At 35.4% G+C, this 11,383-nt stretch overlaps 1 protein-coding gene and 1 pseudogene across 3 annotated transcripts in view; one reads left to right on the plus strand and one right to left on the minus strand.

The window, feature by feature from the left end:
* Positions 1-11,383, minus strand: part of LOC138320744 (uncharacterized) — a 41,835-nt gene that overhangs the window by 9,837 nt on the left and 20,615 nt on the right. The window lies entirely within an intron of this gene.
* Positions 814-3,149, plus strand: LOC138320743 (integrase/recombinase xerD homolog; annotated as a pseudogene).

The following is an 11,383-nucleotide window of genomic DNA, read 5'->3' on the forward strand; positions in this document are numbered from 1 at the left end:
TGAGAAAGGAAGTATGAAGAGTACTTTACAGCATATAGCTTTGGACATTTATAGTTTTATGGTGCAGAATCATATTTCATTGGAAATGGAATGGGTACCACGAGATAAAAATGACAGGGCTGACTTCATAAGCAAACTTGTTGATTTTGATGATTGGGGTGTGGCTGAATGTGTGTTTCAGCAGCTGAACCAATGTTGGGGTCCGTTTGAAATGGACTGGTTCGCATCGTGGTATAATGCAAAAGTTCCTATGTTCTATTCCAGGTATTGGAATCCAGGTTCTACAGGTATCGATGCGTTTTCGGCGGATTGGTCAAGTATAAATGGTTGGTTTAATCCACCTGTGTATCTGATTACTAGGGTCATTAAGCACATGCAGATCTGTGGAGCATATGGTGTCCTTATCATTCCGTTTTGGAAATCGGGTAGGTTTTGGCCATTCTTATGCCCAGATGGAAAGCATTTTATATACGGAGTACGAGAGTACAAAGTTCTAGGTACTGACAGGTGTTGTTACATTCCCTCCAGGTCAGGGACAGGTATATTTGGTAATGTGGATTTAAAATTCCGTATGTTAGCATTGCGTATGGATTTTCGTAGATAGATATTAGTAGATTGGCTGATGTTGATCGGTTATGGTGCGGCAATATGACGTGTGTAGTCAGTTGTCAGCAGTGTGTTGCTGAGGTTGACCGGTTATGGTGCGGTATTATGACGTGTGTAGTCGGTTGTCAGCAGTGTGTTGCTGAGGTTGACCGGTTATGGTGCGGTATTATGACGTGTGTAGTCGGTTGTCAGCAATGTGTTGCTGAGGTTGACCGGTTATAGTGCGGTAATATGACGTGTGTAGTCAGTTGTCAGCAGTGTGTTGCTGAGGTTGACCGGTTATGGTGCGGTAATATGACGTGTGTAGTCGGTTTGTCAGCAGTGTGTTACTGGTGTTGCCCGGTTATGGTGCGGTAATATGACGTGTGTAGTCAGCAGTGTGTTGCTGAGGTTGACCGGTTATAGTGCGGTGATATGACGTGTGTAGTCAGTTGTCAGCAGTGTGTTGCTGGTGTTGACCGGTTATGGTGCGGTAATATGACGTGTGTAGTCAGTTGTCAGCAGTGTGTTGCTGGTGTTGACCGGTTATGGTGCGGTAATATGACGTGTGTAGTCAGCAGTGTGTTGCTGAGGTTGACCGGTTATAGTGCGGTGATATGACGTGTGTAGTCAGTTGTCAGCAGTGTGTTGCTGAAGTTGACCGGTTATGGTGCGGTATTATGACGTGTGTAGTCAGCAGTGTGTTGCTGAGGTTGACCGGTTATGGTGCGGTGATATGACGTGTGTAGTCAGTTGTCAGCAGTGTGTTGCTGGTGTTGCCCAGTTAAGATGCGGCAATAGGACTGGAGTAGTTAGTTTGTCTGTAGGTTATGTTTTATATGTCACGAATGTGCTGAATTGTAACGGTATACATGTAGATATGAGAATATGAAACACATACAATGCTTATTTTGTAAATTCATTGGTGTTTTCATGGTAGATTTTTATTTTGCTTTTATTATTTTGTTTTTTACGATTAGTTACTCATGCTCTGCGGGAGGAATTCGAAATGGTCCCTAATCACCTTAAGGATTTAGCGATGGGTGTGCCCGAGCTGCTTCAGAATTGTAAAGCTAACAATACTGTTAGAAAATATTGCTATGGATTTTTAAGATGGAGGAAGTGGGCTAAACAGAATGGTTTCGAGGAGGAGAATATTTTTCCAGTGAAGCCTTTTCATTTGTGCATATACTTATCGTTTTAGTGAGAAACAATGGGAACATCGGTTCATTAACTGATGCAATGTATGGTGTTAAATGGGCACACGATATTGTAGGCAGAGTTTCGCCAACAGTGTCATTATTGGTCAAAAATGTATTTGAAGGTGCTAAAAGGTTATTAGCGAAGCCTGTACAGAAAAAACAGGTGATTACTGTTTCTATTTTAGATAAACTTTATGATAAGATTTATGATAAGGAAAATTTATATAATCAGAGGATTATTACAATGTGTTTGTTTGCTTATGCAGGATTCATGAGGAGCGCAGAGGTGCTGGCATTGAGGAGATCGGACGTACAGATACGCACATCGCATATGGAAATATTTGTTGAACAGTCCAAGACGGACATTTACCGGGATGGTGCATGGATTATAGTGAGTAGAACTGGATCGCGTTTGTGCCCGGTGTGTAATTTTGAATTATATTTAAAATTGGCTGGAATATCAGTTGATTCGGAGGAGTTTGTGTTCAGAAATCTTACGAAAATGGCTTCCGGCAGGTATAGCTTAAGGAATGTCGACAAGCCTATGACATATTCTAGATTCAGGGAAATTTTCATTGAAGCTTTCACTACTATTGTTCAGGATATCAGTCAATTCGGTTTACATAGTTTGCGTGCTGGTGGTGCTTCTGCCGCTGCGAATTCTGGTATTCCGGACAGGATGTTCAAACGACATGGCCGATGGAAGTCGGAAACAGCAAAAGATGGATACATTAAAGACGATTTTCGTGAACGTTTGAATGTGTCTATGCATTTAAATTTGTAGTTTGGAGAACTATCCTTCAATATAGTAACTTGTATGCGTATCTGGACATTTATATAGACAGACTATAACCCGTTCTTTAGTCTTCAGCCAGTGCCTCTGTCGCCGTGAAAATACATTTCTTGTGTTTTGGTTGTTTATCCTATTGGATAATAAATGGAGAAATATAATTTCAACCGTTTGACCGGGGAATTAGGTTGAAATTGTTTTCTCCGTGATATGTTACGCCAATAGGTGGCGCCTATTTGCACGTGCGGGTTGTGCAAATACGGGGACGTACACGTGTCGGTATATCTGTGTTGGTCATTCAGGCGACTCAGGTAGCGGGATACACACGTGTTAATTTTTTTGTGAGTTTTGGGGTGAAAATTCATAAAGAATAAGATTTTGTTGTGTCGAATGAAATTTTTCTAAATAGGGTATATTTGAAGTAGTTAATTATCTACTTTACATGCATGTGTAAGTAAACATTTCCATTAATTATAGATGAATGTATATAAATGGCGGTTTTGTAATAAAGCCAGTGCCTCTGTCGCCGTGAAAATACATTTCTTGTGTTTTGGTTGTTTATCCTATTGGATAATAAATGGAGAAAAATTGCTATGGTTGGTCTACCTATAGGAGATTTCAGAAAAGATGGCGTGACGTCACAGAAAGTTTACATCCGGGTCCTCAAAGGTACAAACACAATATGGCGACTAATAAAAACAATAACAGATACGTACAGCCCTGCTACACAATCGATACTGTGGCAAAAGTATACACTTTCATACTTGCAAATTCTGACATTAAAATAGTTTCTTATTGTTTCAGAGGTTACAGACATTTATATTTACAATTTCTTATTGCTAAATATATTTGTGTAGATTTAGTGTTGAGGCCAGCTTGCGAAGCGGTGCCGGGCCGTCACATGTACACGCTTTTTGTTCACACATAGAAATCCATGTTGTGAAAAAGTTATGAATAAATAATTGATTTCAATGTATCATATTTCTGTAATACACGGAAAATCTGTTCATAACACTATTTAATATAAATATAACGAAATGTGAACCACCTGGTCAGACCACGGCCGCTCGTGCATGGCTTCGCCGGTAGATCACCTCGGTCAACAGCCAATAGTTGGGAAATTAATAATATTTATACGTAATTACCAACGTATATCTCAATAAGTACTTGTAAAAGATATATATTTCGTTATTTCCTATGTATATCTGGTTTTAAATAAATGGTATAAACCACGGTTACACATAAATGAAGATGTATGTGTACGTACACGTACAGTATTGCTGCCGATATCTCGAAAAATAAAATAGTGAAATCGTTCAATTTCATGAGTTTATTTTTTAGTCACTTTTATTCCATGTGCCGTTATATGAAATGCCAAATTGAGATGATATTACTTTTAAGTAATTTGAATGCATGTTAGATAGACTACATTTAGATTTATGAATTACAACATAGCTAGATCGTAATACTAGAAATGCCGACCAGGACACATTGCGCACGGCATCGAGAATCCTAAAATACTCGAAGTTTTGTTTTAAAATATGATAAAAAGAAACTACAAAATGACTCTTTTGAATGTCATAAACTAAATTCCAAAATTTCTGACGAAAAAGTTAACCAGAATATATAATTTTGTGACTCTGAAAAATGACGAAATTCGGGATCTCGGCAGTACTGTACGTAATGGCTGCCGTGCGCTTGGGGCAAGGATTTATAAGTGATAAACGTCCTTGGCTTGGGGTAATCTACGAAGGCAAATTTTAATTTAGTCATAATCACACATCGTAAGATGTTTTACCAAGTTAAACTTAGAAAACAGTAATCGATTATTAAAATATCATTATATTATTTGGGAAAACTTGGAATTTTTATATGTAGTTTCTGATAATTTTGTAACTTCTGTCAATGTTTATACGTACATTTTTCTGTATGTCTAACGTCGACCGTGTTTTTACTCGTGGCGGTCGAAAATGGAGTATAAATAGAGTGAAATATATGAATACCAGATGTTTATATCTAAATATTTTTGTTAAATATATTTATTTACCCTTTTTATAATTAAAATAACGCAATAGTTCTCGGATTGTCGCACTATTCATTACAATAGAATGTAAACAATCATCGCCAGCGGCTGTGTTCCCACTATGTTTATGTGTAGATATACAGAGTTGTACCTTTGAGCGCCCGGATGTACCTTTGTGTGACGTCATCGCCATCTTTTCTGAAATCTCCTATTGTTTCTGTCCTAGCCCAATACTTAAGATGTGTATTAGAGATAATGCGACTTTTCTTTAGAACACACCTGAAGCCCGAAGCCATTGACCCCGATTCGGGACCCCAGACCTGTGACGTCACGAGGACAACGGGATCGACTCTACTCGCATAAGTTAGAGTGGCGATTTTCGGAGTCTGCCATCTAAAACAAACTATCTGTTTGTAAATATCGATTTTGAAGACACAAATACCTGTGTACATGTCCGATACCTATTTAATATTATCCTCGATCACAGATATGAGTTTGGAATATGCTTGAAAATAGGGATTTATACCATGCATATATGGTGTACATGTATCAGTCGTAGATAAATGTTATTACACACAATAAAATATACATAACTATACACTTACGTTGTATACATGAATTCAAGGACGTACATGTTCTTGATTATGTTATCCAAAATTGCGTTGTCTGAAATCGATCAGGTGACTTAATTGATACATATTTAAAGGATTTGTGCAGTCAAAAATGATAATTTCAGTTTATGCTGGAAATGGCTTTAATAGACCGTGTAGAAATCTCTCCGTGCCGCGCGCGACCGGAATAACCTGTAAACCACCGATATCGTAGGTTGTGAGAAAGTCTGCTGTGTATACATGTGTACTATATACTATATAAAAGGACAAGGGAACCAACGGCTCGCTTGGAAGAGGTACACCTGCCTCTACAAAAGTCGCCCGTATTCCGTCAAACATTGATAAATATGTACATATTTAATACCAATATATTCTTAAATAAATTTTCGACATGGAAAACATAACTTCAAACACGAAATAATATATTAACATACCTTTATTTCACTATGAACGTGGAAAATGCAGTCAGATATCACCGATGTCGTTTTGCCTGTCCACTGAAATCTAGGTTAAACACGTTTGTGTGGATATTATGTACCCCATACCTGGACCCGGACTGGAAACACCATATACCCGGTGTCTGTACACTAATGAACGCTACAATATCAATGTGGTAACGGTCAAGTACAACATTAGAGTCTCCATTTAAGTTAGATTCTTCAATTAATGATATATGTATCTCAAATAAAGGTTCTTCTAAGGACCTAAACCATGAAACTTAATATATACAGAGTCTGAGTACAGAATTTCAGTGTAGTATCGGGTAAGGGCGAGTACACCAAAAAGGTACCCATCATCAATTACAATATGGCGGATTATACGAACAAGAGTCGAGTGCTGGATAAAAAAAGTGTGATTCCTCGCTTAGCTGTTGGATTGGATTAATGAAAGAGTTATCAGAGATAGCCTATTTGTATTTGCAATGGAAAAATATCACCAGAAAGTGAAATGAATGCATACAAAATCTGTTACAAGGGAATATGGATGCTTTTGACCTAGATTTTACTGGACAGGCAAAACGACATCGGTGATATCTGACTGCATTTTCCACGTTCATAGTGAAATAAAGGTATGTTAATATATTATTTCGTGTTTGAAGTTGTGTTTTCCATGTCGAAAATTTATTTAAGAATATATTGGTATTAAATATGTACATATTTATCAATGTTTGACGGAATACGGGTGACTTTTGTAGAGGCAGGTGTACCTCTTCCAAGCGAGCCGTTGGTTCCCTTGTCCTTTTATATAGTATATAGTACACATGTATACACAGCAGACTTTCTCACAACCTACGTTACAAGTCCCTGTGGGAATAACCTGTAAACCACCGATATCGAGGTCAAATTTTCTGACCGCCCGATCATGCATATTTTCTAGCCCTAAACCGTGTGACGTCACAATAGTCCGTGGCTTATAGCTGTACTTTAACTGATGTGCTATCACACTTACATCGACGGTCACAGGAAATGCCGATCAAAGATTTTTTATGAATCGTGCAATAACTTTGTCCCGAATATACATAACTAAAAGAGTGAAATTCGATGTTTCAAATACTCTAATTTATGCTCTAATAGCAGGTATCTTTGTGTAATTATGAAAGAAAATCCACACAGAAATAAAAGTTTCCGATTTTTTTGTTGAGGGGTTCAGCAACGAATACGCTTTAATTAGATAATATTTTCCTGTAGTCTGTATCTTTGATACATTGTGAATTGCAAAGTTTGTGACTGTAGAATGAAATTTTACGCAACAATTGAAAAAATCCTTGATTAAAGCATCAAGGATATGATGCTTGACATACGTACACACCGATGATTTATCATTACAAACATTGTGTTGTGTGTTGCTAACCGAATAAATCGAGATACATTTATTACAATACCGTAAAACGTTTCAACATGTGGCAGAAAGAATTTACTTTTGATATTATAAAAGATCTAAATATTGAGATTTTAAGCAAAACAAACTATTTTTCAGACCGTGCGGTCGCTTTCAATTTTAAATCGATATACGAGTAGATACACTGACATTATAGATATATAATTAGCCATGTCTTTGGTTTGCTGGTAATGTAATACCTTGACCAGGATGTTATTTACCTGTACACAACGCCATTCATCGAACTCACCTGTAATTACCTGGCCGCGGGCAATTTGCTATTCGGTGGACTATATCGGGTATTTGCTATTGTCCTACTCTCAATCAGGTTAGGACATCCGTTAATTGGATTGTGATTTTAATTATGGAAACCCCGTACATCTATGCTCTAGGTTTTTTTATTGTCACCTCCATTTTTAAAATGAAGATGTAAAAGCAAATGGAAATAAAATATACCTGATCATACCTGGGAATACATATTACATACACATATATATATGTCGTACGCAGGTAAAACAAAAATGGAAGGTGACTTATTCGGAAACGAAAAAGGTTCTAAGAACTAGTTCAACTAAAGGTTTAACCTTAAAAATTATTCCAGTCTAGACTGTAATTACGGAATCGTGGCATATAGCAATCTCCAGTAATTTCTAAGGTTTTAGTAACAATTCTAAGCATGTATTTTCACCGTTTCGAATCTTAATGTACATGTATAGTCATCTAAGAAGGGTTACAACATTATCACACTAAATATACTTATTTGAATACCACTTAATATATTTTTAAAAAGATACAAGATATCATATCTATTTTTAATGCCTGTATACGAGTAATTTCAATTTTCATTTGAACACTGTATGTGGTTACTTTTTGGATTATACGATAAATGTTCATATATCATACTATTAAATCTCGGTATGATATACAAAACGGTCGACAATGAATATACTATTTTAAGTATTTAGTATAATTTTGAAATAATAAAGTTAAATCTATACTTAAACTGTAATATAGGAACATACATCAGAAATACCATTGATGTATTTCTGCTTTTTAGTAAACGTTATGGATAAAGTTTCAAAGGCAACAATATAGATATACATATTATTTTCGGTATAAGTTCGGTACTGTAACTCCAATATCACATAACTGATAACCGTCCACATTTTATTTTTACTCAAAAACTGTGCCGTGTTTGCATCGTTATAGCAGAAGTTTGAATGAAATAAAAACACGGATTCTAGATATATTCATGCTAAATTTTGGGATTTTACTCGTAAAAAGATAGTGTTACATTATACTTTTTTTTATTACACTGAAATTTACATCATATGCTATCTAAATCTCAGTCCAGACTGATCCGAACATCATTTTGATATCGCTATCAAATTGGACTGATTATCTAATCGAAAGTTAAATATATGCTTGTTTGAATTTTTGAAGTGGTGTAAATGGAATGTTTTGAAACTGAAAATATCTACATCATAAAGCTAGAATGACCATTTACTCGAAAAAAATCAAATTGTAGATCTAACGTATACGTATATATGCTGTATACATGTATAGTACTAGGCTTACCTTGTGTAGCCGCGGACTACTCTGACATCACAAGACCACGTGACCACCAAGCTCATTATCTCTGAACCGTAGTCGACACTACCCGTAAATCACGACCAAAACCAACCGATAGCGCTAAAAGTTAGGCGATTCGTTGGGTAGGACTTAATTTTTCATTCATCAAAAGCAATATCCTGACGTATTATCAAAAAAAATTTTTGGCCGCACAATATATATTATCAGTATATAAGTACATAATTGTTTGTTATTTAATTCTACCGTGATTTGGCGGATTTATTTCTACCAGAAACATATATTTCTGATTCTATATACCAAGTTTTGAGAACCTTAATATCACAAATATTTATAATTTAGCAGGAGTGATATTTTTGATCCTTTTATTTTTTGACTAAATACATTCAGCTTTCAAATAATACAGTTCATCCGACGACTTGTTAATATTTCGCTCAAGTTGATCCATTGGTGTCTTTAATTGAAAAATAAATCATGCACGGGTCAAACGGGAAAAAATGAGACTGAAGATGTCTATTTCAAATCAAAACAGTAGATATGAGGTTTCAAAATTCGAATAGCCAATGTCGTGCTGCGTTACCTGTATACTGCAGTAACTAAAACGCGTGCTCAACCGAGACTAATGAGCTGTGGGCTAACCAGATTACGTAATAAAGGTGTTTAGTGACCTGTCAAATTTAAATTCAAATTCAAATTCTTTATTTGCATTAAGTTTTACAACTTATTTGCTTTTTACGAAGAATAATATCAAACTACAATTAGCTATATATAGCATACATACAGGATAAGTGGAGAATGGACAAAGCATTACATTAATGACTTTCTCAAAATAGTTGTATTATAAATATATTTACTTAGTAGATTTAATTCTTTTATATTTGTAGTACTCAAAAGTTTGGTTAATTTAAATACAGATGGTTTTTCCCAATAATGTCTTTTTATAAATTTCTTTCTAATATCTTGATAAATTGGACAAATGAGAATAAAATGGTATTCGTCTTCAATATCACGATGAGGGTCACAAAACTTACAAACACGCTCACTTCTATCTAAATTTGAAAAACGTCCAGATTCAATGCACAAGTTATGTGCCGATAACCTTATTTTTGTCAATACAATACGGTTTTTTGTTTGGAATATACTTTGTCAAATAAGTTTGTAAAACAACTTGATTCACCAGGTGACGATATAAATAGCACTTAGAAGAGTTTTCTAATATAGATGACAACTCTTGAAAAGCTATATCATTAATTCTTTGTCTGATTATTGGTAAAATATTTGATGGAACAACTTTATGCTGGTTTACCCAAACATCACCAAAACCATGACTGTACAATATATCTTTAACACATTCTACCCAATTAAATACATTGTTCGATTTTGGTAAATTCAATAAAACATTATAAGCAGTTTTTAAAATACAGTTATTAGAATCTATAATTTTCAACCAGTATTTTATCATTCGATACTTTCTGGTGTAAAAAAGAGGAAAACGCCCAAGTTCAAAATAAACCATTACAAGCTGTATCTTTTCAATATCTGGAGCTTTACAGCCACCCCAGACTTCCGATGCATAACTTAATACACTGTTAACATATGTATCAAATAAATTTAAAAGAGTAACAAAATTCATTTGCATAGATTTACATTTTGAAAACAAAGCAAACACAGCCTTTCGCCCTTGTTCTGACAACTTTTTTTGTAATGCATTAAACTTATTATTAAATTTAAAAACAACTCCCAAATACGTAAATTGGTCTACAACTTCCAACTGTTTGTCATCATAAAACCAACAATCTTCTTTACGTAACTTGCCACTTTTTCTAAAAGCCATTATTATAGTTTTTTCAACATTCACAGTTAGATTCCACGTTTCACAATAATTATGTAGGCTGTTCAGCATGTTTTGTAAATCTCTGGCAGATTCCGCAAACAAAACTAAATCATCAGCATACATCATGAGAAAAAGGCTTAACTCACCAAATTGGTAATCATTTACTCCATGTTCTATAAAATAGTGTTCAAAGTCATTAACATACAACGAAAACATTATCGGTGACATAATTTCTCCTTGAGCGAGGCCCATATTGTTTACAAAAAATCTGAACATCTCGATCCCATTTACAGTTACACAAGATTTTACTTGGCTATACATTGATTTAATAGTTTTGAGTAAGTTTCCTCTAATTCCAAGATGAGATAATTTAAACCACAATTTGCATCTATTTAAAAAAATATGGAACGCTTCACGAATTTGCGTGTCAAACAGTGTTTGTTTCTTCTATTAATTAAAGAGTCAATATTTGTTTCAGAATATAGTTTATAATGAGATGTACCTCTCCTCATACCGGTGAAGTGCTTCGATCTGTATTTTTTTCAATTTCACTGGAGAGATACATTGTACAATTGTTCCATACTATATCAGCGTATTCCAAAATAGGTCGTATAAAACTTTTATATATAATTTCGAGGGATTAAAATCATATCTTCGATTCCGCTCTGATACTCTACGATCCAGTACGAAGATCTGAGGACACCCGGTAGGAGGTCATGTTCTGGTGACCTTTGGGACAGCCAATCAGCGACGCGCTGCCAAAAATCGAGATGTCAATCGGAACTCCTCGGGCATTCTCTATTATTAACAGAGCCGGAAACGTTCCGAGTGTAAAATGATGTAAACATGAACGCTGTCACAACAAAACAC

Source organism: Argopecten irradians, chromosome 4 (genome assembly GCF_041381155.1).
Source record: "Argopecten irradians isolate NY chromosome 4, Ai_NY, whole genome shotgun sequence".
Lineage (NCBI taxonomy): Eukaryota > Metazoa > Mollusca > Bivalvia > Pectinida > Pectinidae > Argopecten > Argopecten irradians.